General features: G+C 34.8%; 2 pseudogenes; both read right to left on the reverse strand.

Annotated features, from left to right (window-relative positions):
- Positions 1-6,347: 6,347 nt before the first annotated feature.
- LOC120189489 lies at positions 6,348-8,151 on the reverse strand (annotated as a pseudogene).
- A 1,660-nt stretch (positions 8,152-9,811) lies between these two features.
- LOC120189530 lies at positions 9,812-11,937 on the reverse strand (annotated as a pseudogene).

Below are 11,937 nucleotides of genomic sequence, written 5' to 3' on the forward strand. Positions count from 1 at the left end.
TGGCTTAACGAGGCAGTATTCACGACTGCAACAGAATTTGTATCAGAACCATCACCTACAGTACAATCCTCCTGGGCCCTTGTAACTATCACATGATCCTTATCGTCTGCTTGCCACTCTCCAACACCAGCTATAGTACTATCAATGAACATCCTGCTCTCCTCATAGATCTCTGTTCGAATACTAATAGTAAAGACTCTACCATTTACAATAATTTTGCACTTCTCTAGGAAGGCTGATTTGTATTGCACTTCCATTAATATTCTCGCTTCATCAAATATGTCCCTTCTCCTAGTTTCATCATGGATCAATAAAACTTTACCCCACGAGCTACCAAGTTCCTCGAAGAACTTTTCAGACCAGACTGACAGAGGAACATCTTTAAGGATAACCCATATTTTGGTTTTTAATCTTTTCTCATAACCTTCCATAAGTTCCAGTTTATCGAAACAACACCTCAACCAATCCTCCCTCCTACCCCAGCAAACCTGACGATCATCTTTACCATTAAATTATAAAACCACCAAAAGATCATGCCATACACTAACCTTTACCTCCAAACCTTCAGGTCAAAAAAAAGTTTGAATGAAATCCTCATTATACATTCTTTTGATTTTCCCCACCAAACACATTTCCCTCCACCGTAAATCCACTCTAGGAACAGAAATGTTCCTACTTGCTTCTAGGCCATTCGATGTATAATTTGAGGAAATGTCATCAACTATGTTAACATGAAACACTTCGTCTGCTTTTTTAATTCCATGATACTGGTCAGTTTCTACCCTTTCATGAGGTTCTCGGCCACCTGGCTGCACACCTTCAACTACTTCTTTAAAGGATATCAAATCCCTTGAAGCTGACTTCCACACCTTCTTAACCATTCTGTAATTCTCAAAACCTTTATAACTAACACCATCTTCTTTAAAGTGATAAACTCTTATTTTAAATCCATCTAAAATTCTGCCATCAGCCTTAAGAACAACTAAATTAGCTTCAAACTTACTCTTAAACCTCAAAAAAATAAAGGTTGAAGCAGATGCAAGACGTTTTCTACTTCTGAACGCAATGAAAAAGTCGATAACCACCCCATACATATGAAACGCTTTCTTCAGCACATTCAGATGAATCCTTTTAATCACGTTGTTAACAAAAACTGAAAAGCATTTTGGCAAGTGAGATCGAAAGCCTCTTCCTACCCTCTCAAACTGACTCTGTCTATCCATAATCACCAAGCTAAAGTTACCCTATCAATGAAATAATTACTTGCTAATTGCCCTAAAAGAGTATAGGAAGGGTTCTCTAAAAATTCTTGACAGAATATTCAATCTCCAGACATGAGAAATAGTCAGTAGTTAACAGAGGCTTTTTCGCAAACATCTTACGTATAGTGTGCTTAAACACAAATAAATAGCAGGACTGTGGTATTTTATCATTCATAAGAATGGAACATTGATGAAAGAAACACAAACAACAATCTGAGAAACAGAAATGGAGATGGGTATAAGAAATCTTTCCAAAGGAATATTCAGTGGAACACTTTCGTTACACCCACCTCAGTGCTAGAGATCTCCTCCGAGCTGAAATTAAGTATGGTTCTGAGAATGGGCGCGAGTGTTCAATAACTTTCTATGAAGGCTTACTAATATGATTATGTTGCATGCCTCACCTTACACCTCTTTGATACCTTGCTAGGCCTGCACGCACTTATCTCGCAATCCTCTGGTTGATGCCTTCCTTATAAGGTGTTCTTGTTTGTCCTCTCCATCACGATCACGATACTGTATCTTGATTTTATATGTTTTTATTTCTCTTGTTGATTCTTGCTTATTCTAAAGGCACATTCCTTCTAGTTGTAATCACGATTTACCCAAATATATTTATTTATTAAAAATTAATTAAAATACAAAAAGGGAAGAAAGGGATAATATCCCTTAATGCCTAGTCACTGTGCCACCAACCGATCCCAGCATATCCACTCCACTGCTACACCTTCCCCAACAGCCCTAAAGTTAGTAGAAGACACCATTAGCAACCACGCAGAAAAGCAAAAATCAATCAAGTGAAATATCTTCTTATTTATTTAATATGAGTATTATAAAACCCAAGCAACAAAATTAAGAGGGCTTGGACTCAAAAGCAATAAAAAGAATAGTTTCCAGCAGCTATTTTTCTAGATTTTTTGAAACTAACCTGAAACAAAATATCATTGCTCTCTCATTTCAATTTTCATTTGAAATTAAGCAAAACAAACGCAGAAAAAAGAAAGATCGAGAAGAGAGGAATGAACCTTACCTTCGGTTGGATGCTTCGTCGGCGTTGGGGGACTCCGTTCGAAGATCCGACGGTCAGAAGGGAGAAGAAAAGTCGGCTAGTAACATATCTCTTGGATGCTTCGTCGGCGTTGGGGGACTCCGTTCGAAGATCCGAACGGTCAGAAGGGAGAAGAAAAGTCGGCTAGTAACATATCTCGAAATGGAGGTGATCTAACGACTGGTGGTTGATATCGGCGGGGTAGTAACCAATAAATTATCGGCCATTTTTGTCGAGTTAGATGTCAGATCTCAAAAAATCGTGGCGCGATCCGATATCTCAACGACGAGGGGAGCATCCCTATGAATTTTGGTGTAGAACGGCCGACGCGGCGGCTGGAGGTGGCTAAGACGGTCGGCAGGGGGCCATGGGTTATAGAGAAGAGAGATATTCTCTCTCTAAAAGAGAAAAAAAGAGGTAAAATGAAAAAAAAAGGTGATAAAAATATATTTATAACTAAAATGAAACGGCGTCGTTTTGGCCTCCCATACCCATGTTCCTAAGGGTTTAATATCTTATTCAATCCTTAAAAGTTTCTTTATTTTACATTTTGGTCACTATGATGTATCATTTGCATTTTATTTCGAATTAAATTGTTCTTATTTGGTTATTTTTCCAGTTTTATGTTCTAATGCTAATTTTTGGTTTATTTGCTTTCAGATCCCCTTGGTTAGCCGCATATTTCTAGCTTCGTCACCTGCTCTGGGTTATTTTGTTTTATTTCGATTTTCTGGGCCTTTTAGTGATATTTCCCTCTTTTATTTGTTTAGAATTATGCTTTGAATTCTGATGTTATAACTAGTTAGATCCTCCAATTGCTGTGTTTTTTTTTACTCATTTGTTTACATTTTATTTATTTAATATAGGCATATTTTTTTCCTAATCTACATATTGACTTCTTTCTTAAAATTTATTCAAATTAATGAATATGTTTCTTTTAATTTTACCTTTTATTCTAATTTGGTTTCCTTTCAAATTTTTTAATTCATGCTTTTTTTTTTTTTTTTATAGTCTGCTTTATCCTAATTTTTTTAAATTTATTTTAATTTCATTTGTTTTTTAAATTCATTATGATTTTCCTTTTTTTAATATGATTAGTTTATTTTTAAAATTATTTATTTATTTACTTAAATCTATCAATCTCTCTTTTAAGGTTGTTTTGATTTTCTTTAAAATATATATATATTTGTTGTGATTGATTCCCTTTTAAATATTTATTCCATTCTAATTTAGTTCCATATTTGAATGTAAATTCTTTTCTTTCTTTTTGAATTTTGTCACATTTTTTTATTTATTACCTTATATTATATTTTTTTTATATGAATATATTATATGTAATGCTTCACGTTTATAGTTATATTATGTATACATTTATATTAATTGGTAATTTATGTTGTGTGCCATAATATGAATTATATATTGCATGTAAATATTATGGTAAATATTTTAAAATTCTTTTATATGGTTTTATGTTTTAATTTTTATATAATATATGAGTGCAAAAATAGAGTAGTGTAGTCATGTGACATTTATTTTATTTTGATGTATAATGTAGTTTCTTTATTTCCACAATTTGCATTTTCGATTTAGATTAGTTTACTTGAAACTTGAGTGAACCATTAAGTTTTAGTTGCTTTTAATGTTATTCTTAGAATCTTAGATTCTAGATCAAACCCTTCGATTTATATTTTTAATATTTTGGTCCTAATATAGGTTACCTTCTTTTTGAATTCACTCTCTAAATTTAGATGTATTTTGATTTAGTCCCTAAAGCTTTTAATTTATATTTGAATCGATAATTAATTAAAATTAATTAGGATTAATACTAGAACATCCATCTTAGGCCTAATTTCATATTTAGTCCTTAAATTAAGATAATTCTTAATTTGGTCATCGCTTTTGCTCGAGTTCCAATTTAATCCCTCGAATTGCATAATTGATTAAAATTAAATAGATTTTTAATTAGAGCCTCCACTTTTTAGGATAGATTTCAATATAGGCCCTCTAATTTAAGGAGTAATTTGAGTTGTCCCTTGCCTAAATGCTCAAGGGGCCATATCGATTATTCGATTCAATAACTAGTTAAAAATAAAGTAGGATTTATATTAGAGTCTACATTTTTAGGTTTGTGCTTTTAGGCTCTTTAATTATTCATAATTTGACACTTTAAGCTACATAAAGCCTTAATTAGGGTTAATAATAAATTGTTTGATTGCATTTTATCTTAAAACCTAAGGTAATGTTCACTTATTAGGGCAAGTATACTCAGGAAGTGACTACTGGTGATTCCCGAAATAGGTCGACATCGTTTTTAAGAATGCATCATGATTTCTAAAATATTGAGGCAATGTTCAATTATTGAGTACAATAGTTGATCTCCCGCATTCAGGCTAGAGGGTGAATGCTATTAACTTTAACAAACGAATATCCTTTTCAATTTTGCATCCATAATTATTTTTAAATTGGATGAAGTTCGAACTCAAAATATTCAATTTTAACTATAGGCTAATCAACTAGGTACCAATTTTTGGGCGTTGTGGGGTGTTAATCCTTCTCCATGTGTAACCGACTCTTGAACATGTTTTCTGATTTTCGTAGATACTAAACTTGATATTTTAATAAAAAAATATTTTATTAAAATCATCTAGATTTTATGATGTCCCAATCACACCACAAAAATGATTGGTAGCGACTCATCATATTTCAAAACATTTTCAAAGAAAAAACTCTCAAATCGTACCAAGTTTTTCCCCACCCATGCGAAAAACGTTGTAGACAGTTGCCTGATTGGTGCTCCATTAAGCTCAAGAGTAGTCTCTTTCACTTGTGCTAATTGATTTTGCTTTGAACTCGAAATTTGGGGTATGATTTCATGTTTGAGTTTTTGCTTCTTGACTGATTCCTTCGAATTGCAAGTTAATAGGTCAACGGTCCATTGTTCAACGTGGAATATAAAGTCCAAACTACTTGTTATTGCCTTATGAAGTCTGTTCCATGAAGACTGACCTTCGACCTAGGTCAATGGTGATGATTAATGGATTGTATCGTAAACCCTAAAAAATACTATATTAATATGTATTTACATTAATGATTAAAATGGTTTTTACATAAACCAAGATAGATCGACATTTATTTGCTTGAAACTTAACCTTCATCATTGTGTGAATAAAATGTCAAGTTTAATCAATAGGATTAGTTGCTAAACACTCTCCTTTGGGATTTCACCAAGTAAAACTCAATTAAACAGCCTAGGTTAGGTTGTCAGTTTTGGATTTCAACTGCCTTCTATAATAAAAATCAACTGATTTGAATACATGAAACAACAGTTTGGCCAAAAGACTGTAAAAGGCAAGAAGGACCCCAGGTCAAATACACTTCTTTCCAAAATCTAAATTTAACTTCCAAGGACATACTTTTGCTAATATGCTCTAATAATCAGACATCATAATATACATGGACCACTCTAATTAAGGGTTAATTGTAATCTTGATCAGGCTGAAAGCTAACAGCTTTGAGTCAAAACATACCATACGCTGTTTGCTTCAGAAACTTAAATGAAGATCCGAGGACTTTTTTACTTCAAAAACCCAAGAATTTGCAGTGTTGCAGCACCTGTATGGCAGAGGGTATTACTCATATTAACTCAAAAACTCAGCTGAGAAAACACCAAACTGAGCAAACTCACCATGAAGCTCAGGTTCAGCCATGATTGGACACTCGACTTTACCTATAAATTCCGTCTCTCCTGTACATCAAAAGGGCAAATACAGGGGGCAAATGATTATGCCATCCTCAAGTGTCAAGTTTATTGCTACCATTACTAAGAGATCAACCCAAGTGGCCCATAGCTCCATTGCTCTCAGTAAAAATCCTTGGTACATCTTAACCTGCTAATGTCATATATCAAAACTCAAGCAGAAGTCCATTGCTCTCAGTAAAAATCCTTGGTACATCTTAACCTGCTAATGTCATATATCAAAACTCAAGCAGAAGTGTCTATCACCAAATTTCCTATATAAGTATCAATAAAGTGCTCATAACAGCCAAACTAAATTTCTTAAACACTAGCTCAATAAGAAAATGTAGTGGTGCAGAAAGAAAACAAATATAAAGCAAGCTGAATTTAGAACTACAATCAATAGCAAAACCAAAGAGGCTTATATCATGCCTCAAAGCTACTTATTATGACTAGAAAAATTAGATATTTCAAACTACCGGGATTCAAGCAACCCAACCAGTCCCATTGAAATTTGAGATACAACTTGAGCCTCTTGTTGCTCCGAGAACAATAAACCATCAGAACCACAAGAGCAGAGACGGTGTTATCAGTGAAAAGAGGCATTGATCAAGTTGTCTTCCAAATGACTGAATCACTGCTGTGCTTGTCGACCCTGAGCACCACCATAACCTGCTTGTCCACCATGAGGACCATTTGCCTGAACGCCCCCATAATTTCCAGAACCTTGTGATGAATCAGACCTCCAAGATGCATTTCCGTAACCTGAATTTCCATTTGCATCACCGTATCCACTTCCCATGTAGCCACCATTCCCTTGCATATCTCCACCACCTGAACCAGAATTACTATTTGGAGTACCACCAGTTCGACCTCCAAGAGCACCGTAGCCTGCATTCCCATAAAGATCCATCATTTCCGCTATACCCACCACCATAACCATAACTTTGACTCCCATACCCAGCAGCTCCAGTGGGAGATTGACAGGTAGCTGCTGAACCTGGACGACCGCTACCAGCACCTGGGGCACCCCAAGGAGTAGGATTTCCATAGCCCATAGTACTGTAACCAGAAGGGTTTTGAGTACCCCATGAACTTCTTGGGGCACCAGGAGGGCCACTTGCATAACCAGCATTGGGATTCCCATACGCTGCACCTGCAGGGCCACCATAAGCAGCAAGCTGCACCACTGTAATTCCCATAACCACCATAACCCAGCATTATTAGCAGGACCATAACCATAGCCAGGCTCCACCACCACCACCACTCATTGTCCGGTTAACCCCACCAGGATTAGCCTCTTAGGAAGTGCCCGCTTCACTTCAACTTGCTTGCCGTTCAATCATGAAACTCTTGTGCAAACCCTATCAACTGCATCTTCACTGTCAAGGAAATAAAAACCAATCCCCGAGGCCGCTGAGTGTTCTGGTCATACATGATCACAACTTCAGTTACATGGCCATAATCCTCAAAGTACTGGCGAAACCCATCTTCAGTTAAGGTTGGAGGCAACCCTCCAACAAAAATCTTATTGGTCCTGACATTTCCACCGCCACTTCCGAACTTCTACCCTGATTAATTCCCAGATCTCGCCGAAGTTTGCTGCTCCTCTCTTGATAATGCCCTCTTTGCCTCAACCTGGCGAAGAGAAGTATCATATCTTATAGTGAAGTAATCTTCACAAACTTGGATGAAGTAAAATTAGAGAAGAAAACGAAGTTGGAATCTTCAAGCGAGTCACTAAGATTAAACTTCTTTGAAAAATATTCAGTTTGGCATAGGTACACTACATTTTAGCGCGTCCAAAATGTTGATTATTCAATTTAACCCTATTTTCATATAAACGATTAAGAGTAAAAAGAAAAGAAACCCAGATAAAGTCTTACCGTTTCTCCATCTATGTTGTGTTTTTCTTGAAGAACAGTATCAAGAACAGAAGGATCTGAGAAGACAACGAAACCGAACCCTCTAGGTCTACCAGTGACCTTATCTCTCATAACAACAGTCTGCAAAAGTTCTCCGTATTGACCGAAGTATCGCTAGCTTATCCTCGTTGGTTTCCCACGATATACCTCCAATGAACAACTTCCTTGATCTGAATCCATTATCCTCTTTTTTCCTTTCTTCCTCAAAATCTGGGACAAAAGCTTTTGATTTTTGCTGGGATTTTCTCGCTAGGGCTTTTGGGTTTGGGTAGGGCTTTTGGGTTTGGGGTTGGAGAAAAAGAAGAGCTGTGGAGAAGAATAAGAGAAGGAAATCAATGTGATCCGTTTGGACAGTGGAGATCGTCGATATTATGGATTCGACGGTTCTGATTTGATTTTCGATCTTTAGGTTGTGTGCGCTTTTTACCTAAAAAAACACAATTCCAAAACGTATCGGCTAAAGTACACAAGATGACATTATATTATATTTACATTCACTTTAGCTATTAAACTTTCATAAATTATAAAATAAACATTAAAGTTTTTGAATAGTTATAAAATGATTATTGTGGCGTTAATTGTTGTTAAAGGGTGATATGACATGATAATTTAATAGGTTAATGTTTTTTTTAAAATTATAATTATAATTTTATTTCGATAAACTTTTAAATAATTTTCTAAAAAATAATAAAAAAAATGTATTTAAAGGTTTATGTATAAATTTTGAGTTAGAAAATAGAACTCAAATAACTTATTTTTTTAGTAATTAATATATTTATTTTCAAATTTGAGGTGAGTGTCTTAACTTTGTATGATATATGTATATCTCATATGAAGAAATATATATATATAGAAAATCGTTTAAATATAATCAAATAGTACTACAATATTATAATATAAATACATTTAAACAAAAAACTCTCGATTTTATAAATTCTTGACCATAATTTTTTTTAATAAAGTTCGAGTTATAAAATAATACTCGTCAACTTAAATAACTCAAATTTTTTTACTCGACTTAACTTGATCTGACAATCACCCTACCGACGAGGGGTATGTAGGCTTAGGCCTACCTAGGCCATAGCCTACCCATTATTCTAAAGGGTAAATTATTATTTAGTCACCTACTTATTATTTAATTTTTATTTTGGTCACCTAATTATTATTTATTTTAAATCACACACACTCAATGTTACGTTTTGATTTTGTTTTGGTCAGTCGTCGTCTTTAAAACGTTAGATGTGTTGTTGATATGTCATTATAAGATAATGTCACATCAAAATTGAAAAATAAAAAAATATCATGTTAACATCATTTTTAATTTTTTAATGATAGGTGACCAAAATAGAACCAAAATGTAAGGTTGTGTATGAATTTGAAAAAATAATAGTTGAGTGACTAAAACATAAATTAAGTAACAGGTGGGTGACCAAATAGTTAGTTTATCCTGAATTAAAATAATGTATAAATTATGTAAAAAAATTATACTGGTCCAATTAATATTTTTTTCTAGATTTAATCCATATATATATATAATCGTCATTATATTTTTAAGTTAAAATATATATGAATTATTGTTGATAAAATTTTTATTATGTTTATATTAGCCTAGTCTACAAAATTTTTCTGGATTCACCACTGCTACAGACCAACATCGATCTTCAATGGATAACTTTCTTTAGTATTCATATCTTCCACAATCTTAGACTTAAAAATATGGATGTCTAGAGTGGATGTACCACAATCTTTAGTATTGACATACCAACATGCACCACTAATGACATACATCAATGTGCATTACTAATATAAATTAGAGTAAAATTCATAAATGGTCGTTACATTTCTTTAAAGATGATTTTATTTATTATTAGGGTTTTCAAAAGTTGCAAAATTGACATTAAACTTCGGATTTTAAAAGAAACATGCAAAGAGTTCACACACTGTATCGTCCTTTAACCGATCTTTCCCGACGAGAGTCATCCTGCAACATGCAAAACAGTTAGTCACGGTGAGAGAATATGCTCCCAACATCGCAATTACCGGTTGAATGAAGCTTACATGGAAGCTATAAGTAATTTTATCATTGAAGTCAATGATCTCCTTCCACTTCCTTCCAATTCCCATCTATATCACATGATTCCAGTTAACATCATCAAAGCACATACGATTAGCTGAATTTCAAAGGGACAAAATCAATAATGAAAGGTATGTGATAAATGACAAGTGGCCGTAGATCCAAGTGTGCTTCGGGAAATTATGCAGGGCAACATGCCATTGCAATATGGACTTGTGAGAGGATGCTTTATAAATATGAAAGAATAAGTTCACATGCAAAAAAAGGGTTTGGAGACATCACCAGCAAAAGATGACCAAAGTGCGACTAGCCGACTACAAAAATGGGTCAATTGCCGGCAAGCTGAACTTGTCAAATTCTAAATAAATGGGTGAAACATGGACTGAAAATGATAGATAACCTTATTTCACTTTCTAATTGAATACATGAACCCGTGATTGCAGCAAAAGCTTTAGCCCCATTAAACGCGGAAATAAAATTTATGCAATGCAGCAGAAGCAATCAGATAGATTTAAGCATTTTATTGGCTCAATGGAAACAAAGAAAACCCATCATTATCAGTCTAATTTGTATATTTTCTTGCAGAGTGATCATGGTAGAAAGTTACAAGTATAAATTAGAAATTTCATTCATGAGCATACGGATTCAGAAAAGGTCCACTGATATAATGAAAATGATATGTAGGTACGTTTCCACAGAATACTAGCTCAACAAACAAATAGATTAGATTCAAATATCAACAATTCCTATGATAAAGACCTGAACAGCCTCGTTTGTTGCTGTCTTGGTCCACAATGCAAGTGTCCTGTCTTTGACGTACACTAGCAACCACACCGCATATCTCATCCGACTCATCGAGCTGCTCACCAATCAATGCCATCAACTGTCCATAGAATGCAATTAATGTGTCAAATAAGAGAACAGACCAACCATGCAGCACATAATACATATCTAAAGGCAGTACACTACAGTTTCAAGCCACATATTCTCAAGATTAGACCTTCTGTTGCTAGGGTTGCTAGGGACAGTCCACTTTCCTCCATTAGCACTCTGGATCTTCCCATTTAGGCTCAATCCCAGCCTTAAACAAGTGGAAATCAGCATTTCCAGGCAACTTGCTGGGCTTGAATATTTGATCATATAAACTGAAACATAACAAAAGTGTGTGCCTTAATTTCAAACAAACAATAATAAATAACAATTAAAATAGTCGTATTATATTTTATATAATGAAAACAACAAACTCTAATAAAATTAATTCTTAGGAAACAAATTTTTCTTACTAAACAAACCAAATCTCAAACAAATCAATTAGTCATCAACACATTACAAACCCAGAAAAGCACATCAGTATCTACCCAAAAATGATAACCCAAATGGAGAATATGTTTTGTTTTCAATAGAAAAAAGAAAACCCATTCTAAATCAACAGATCTTTAAAAAAAATTACAAATAAAAGAGCAGTGGGCTTTTTATAAAAGTACCACCAAAATTCTTCAACAGTGTCGAAGGTGTAAACTTTGCGTAACGTGCTACCCCAAGCGGCGCCTTGTTTAGGCTTAGATTGGTTATCAAACCAAAAGGCCCACTTTCTTTCAAGCTTGTGCAGCTGCTTCTCAGCTCCTGTTGTTGCGGCTGCTTCCGCAACCGCTGCAGGGACGGGAACTTCCTCCGCCGCCTCAGTTGCTGCAGCTGCTTCTCAGCTCCTGTTGTTGCGGCTGCTTCCGCAACCGCTGCAGGGACGGGAACTTCCTCCGCCGCCTCAGTTGCCATAAGTTGTTATATGTTTGTTGTTCTTTCCCCTTCGGTATCTTGCAGGAGGAAGTGGAAAAAGAGAGAAAGAGGGGTTCAATTTGGATATCATATAATCTTTTGTAGGTTGGGGCTTTCTA

The sequence above is a fragment of the Hibiscus syriacus genome, unplaced genomic scaffold, assembly GCF_006381635.1.
Source record: "Hibiscus syriacus cultivar Baekdansim isolate YM2019G1 unplaced genomic scaffold, ASM638163v2 tig00116958_pilon, whole genome shotgun sequence".
NCBI lineage: Eukaryota > Viridiplantae > Streptophyta > Magnoliopsida > Malvales > Malvaceae > Hibiscus > Hibiscus syriacus.